Below are 4,325 nucleotides of genomic sequence, written 5' to 3' on the forward strand. Positions count from 1 at the left end.
ATACACTAACAGTTGGCAACAGAGTATTAAGTGGATGTGTGCTCCAAATACCATAGCACCGGTATCAATGTGACCATAATACAGGTTATGACCAAAACAATTATCCATTTTGTCCTCGAGGACCATGGCTCTTGATATATAGGTCCATCAAACTGCATATGTACCATGTCCTCATTTAAGCGAGCAGCCCCAAATGTGGGCATAGTCTATCAGCATCCGTAAAGAAGCCTCACTGATAGGCTTGTATTAGTTCATCCATTGGTGGCACCTGACCATGTGGCCAATCTTGATTGTAGTCTTCTTGCTGCTCCCTGCCCCTTTGTTTGTCCAGAGGCGAATGGTGAGGGAATGGTGTTGGTATCTTCATTGGTGCAGCAATCCTACCACACTTTCCTAATCTATTACAAAACATAATGCAATCCCTGAACTAAATCTGATTTTGTTGTTGAAAGTTGTACCTCAAAGCTCGAGGTACTGGATGGTCGATGAACAAAGGATCATCAGTTACTGAAGGAAAAATGTTAGACGATTCAGAGGAAGAACAAAAATCTTTTTCCCCAGGATCCACGGACCCAGGAAGTGGTTCTGTATCACACTTGTCATTGATCAAAACAGGAACATGGTGATTGATTTCTTTTTTATCCCTCTGATCGAGAGGCAAAGACAGTGGCACTTGTTTCACGTGCACTGCGTGTATCCAATGTTTCTTGCCGGACACATGTACCGCTGTCTGCGCAGCCAATAGGACTTGATAAGGCCCCTTCCAGCGTGGTGCAAGTCACGTTTCCTCTCAAAATTCTTCAATAGGACATACTCTCCAGGCCAGATTCGATGGCCTGGGCCCGCGTATTTGTTAGGCAGGGCTGCTCGAATCTGTTGGTGAATCAAACACTAGTTTTGAGTCAACTGGTCACAATAATCAGACAGTAATGGGTATTCAATGTCATCCAACTTTCTAGGTTTCGGTGCATTCCACATGTTTTCAGGCCTTCCCATAGTGAGTTTGTATGGGGAAAGTCCTGTTTTTGACTGTGCGGATTTCCGCATTGAAAGCAAAGCTATTGGCAAAGCGTCAGGCCACTTCAGATTACTGTGCGCAGACACCTTTGCTAGTTTATTTTTCAAAATACTGCTGTGGTGTTCCATGAATCCAGCACTCTTAGGATGTCTCACTGAGTGAAAACATTTATCAATCTGTACTCCCACACAGATTCGCAGAATAACATCAGTGATAAAGTGCGCACCGTGATCGGACCAAATGACACTCAGCAGACCAAACCTTGGAAAATATTCCTTTAACATGGCTTTGGCCATCGACAGAGCAGTATTGTCTTTCAGGGAGAAAGTTTTGACCCATTTGCTAAAGGCACAAATCACAACAAACACATATCTGTAATTCTGGCAGCGTTCCATCTCGATAAAGTCACTTCGAATGGCATCAAGGGAGGTCCAAAACTTCCCTTCGGTGTTGCTGTGCCCTTCCCAATGTTGTGTTGCTGACATACCTTACAATTCTGAATTAAATGTTCAGCAATTTTCAGAATATTGTTATTGTGCCAGACATGGTCTAAATGCTGGCATATCTCTTTCGCACATATGTGTGCTGGACCATGAGCCATAGTGACTACATCAGTGACATAAGCATTGGGCAGCATCCATCTTTGCTTCTCATTATCCATCCAACACCCCTCAACATCCAATCCTGCCAAACCATTCACCCATTGTTTGATTTCCGCTGCTGTAGCTTCAGCCTGAATTTCCTTCACACTGTTAACCCCTGTTAACCCCTTCTTCCATCAAATTAGTGTCAGCAACCCATTTAACACATAAATTCCTGAGTGTGGATTGGTGGCAGTCTGTTTAGTGATTCTGTCGGCAAAATCGTTTCCTTTTCCTACATTGTCCGTCACTTTCTGGTGTGCGGTGCATTTCATTATTGCTAACAGTTTAGGAAGCGCTATTGCAGAGTACAGTGTTGAATTTTAGTGCCATGTAGTGTCAAAAATCCCCTCTCTGCCTATAGTCGGCCAAAATTATGAACCTCTCCGAAAGCATACTGGCTGTTGGTATATATGTTCACACTTAGTCCCTCTGAGAGTTTGCACGCCCTAGTGAATGCAGCAATCTCCGCAGCCTGGACAGAGTTATGTAGTATCTTTCTGCTTTCAACAATGGTGTCTAATGTGGTAATTGCATAAGCAGCAGTGGAGGTACCATCATGTAGCTTAAAACAAGAACCATCACAAAATAGTTCACCATCCAGAGACTTCAAAGGTGTATCGCTCAAATCAATTCTGCCCTTCATTTCTTGTTCTGTAACATATATGCAATCATGGGACATGTCATTGGTACGGTCATCCTCTTGTGGAGACGGCAAAAGTTCAGCCGGATTCAAAGTACAGCATCTCTTAATCTGGATGTGCGGTGTAGAATCAACTCATATCTTGTTAATCGAGCAGAAGTGAGATGTTGTGTTTGTGTTCTGTTTAATAGAACATCAACGGAGTGGGGCACCCTCACGGTTATAGAGTGACCTAAAACCATACCCTCACTTTGTTTTACTGATGCAGAAGCAGAAGATGCAGCTCGCAAAGATTTCGGCGAAGCGCATGCAACATGGTCTAACATGAAGGAAAAGTAGCCTCACGGTCTGCTCTTTCCCCCATGTTCCTGTGTCAATACAGCCAAAGCACAACCCTCACGCTCATGCACATACAAAACAAAATTCTTCTCATAATTTGGTGTGCCCAAAACTGGCACTGAACACAACGCAGCCTTAAGCAGATCAAATGTGTTCTGGCAATCCATGTCCCACAGCAAACGCAAAGGAACATCCTTCTTTGTCAATGCCAACATAGGTTTAATCAAAAGCGAAAAATTCGGGATCCACTGTCTACAGTATGAAGCCATGCAAATCAGGGCTCTAACTTCTCTCTGAGTGTTTGGAACAGACATGTCAGACATGCTCCATATACGTTTCGGTGTCAGCAGTCTTCCATCCTTTGACAGGAGATAGCCAAAATAGGCGACCTCCTGTCTACAATACTGAAACTTTTTCAATGATGCTTTGTGACCGTGAGTAGCTAAATGAATAAGCAATGAAACAGCAAAATCTGCGGCAATGAGCGAATCGTCAATAAATTGCAGCAATGTGCAGGTTGACGGCAGCTCAAGCATATCAATCTGTTCTTTCAATGCCCTACTGTATATGCTTGGACTTTCCGTGTAACCCTGGGGTACACATGTGAATGAAAGGAGCATCCACCTAAGGTAAACACAAACAGGTACCTGCTATCTAGGTGTACAGGAATGCTAAAGAAAGCATTCTTTAAATCAATAACACTAAAATGTGTGGCTGAAGCCGGAATCATGGTTAAGATAGTCGTAACATCAGGGACAATCGGGACAATATTGTTAATTGCGCACAAATCAATTATAAAAGGGTAGGATAAGACATTATCCCCTTTTTTATATACAGGAAGAATCAGGCTATTGCACACACTTCCAGAAATATCTTCTATCACACCTCAGTGTATAACGCCTAAACAATACTCTTCAATGCACGTTCACCTTCTACTGAAATTTTGTACTGCTGAGTGCGGGGCAGAGTAACACCTTTTTTCAATTTTATGTATGCTGACTCAACATTCAAAATGCTGACATCATTAGCATTCACTGCCAATAAGTGGGTTGGCTCCTCACTGAATTCACTTGGCAAAGGCATAGACGAAATTATGAAGCGGAACTCTGTTGGGGAGAAACAATAACTTACTGCATTCAATTTCTTCTACAGATTTAATCCCAACAAATTTTCACCGGCAATTCGTCATCAACAAAAATGGACATGAATCGGTAAATGGTCCCAATGCAATCGGTACTGGCCTGAGACTGGTCTAACCACTGGCGTATCCGAGAACCCTAGAGAAACATTGCTCTGCCCTGACAATGGGATATCTCGAACCCGCATATGATCAATGGAGCACTTCTGTGCCTTGGTATCTACTTGAAAAATATGCTCCCTATTCCCCACCTTCATCTCAACATAGGGCCCCTTTTGATCAACGGAAATAGGTATTGGCTCCAGACTCTGCTTCCGGCTGTCCTAGCAAAACAGTATATCATTACATTTTCAGTAAAATATGTGTGAGTCAGATTATCAAAACATTTCCATTATTCGCAGTTTGTGTCTGTCCCCCTCCCTGACTTCCCACGTTTGTATCTTGTGGCTGTTTTTTCACAAATTGGTATCTACCAGGTCCCGTAATTCGGGGCAAACCCGCGATCGCCTGCTCATGGTGCCATATGGGTTATTAGCGCACTATTGG

Source organism: Ambystoma mexicanum, chromosome 6p (assembly GCF_040938575.1).
Source record: "Ambystoma mexicanum isolate Mex_15411 chromosome 6p, UKY_AmexF1_1, whole genome shotgun sequence".
Taxonomy (NCBI): domain Eukaryota; kingdom Metazoa; phylum Chordata; class Amphibia; order Caudata; family Ambystomatidae; genus Ambystoma; species Ambystoma mexicanum.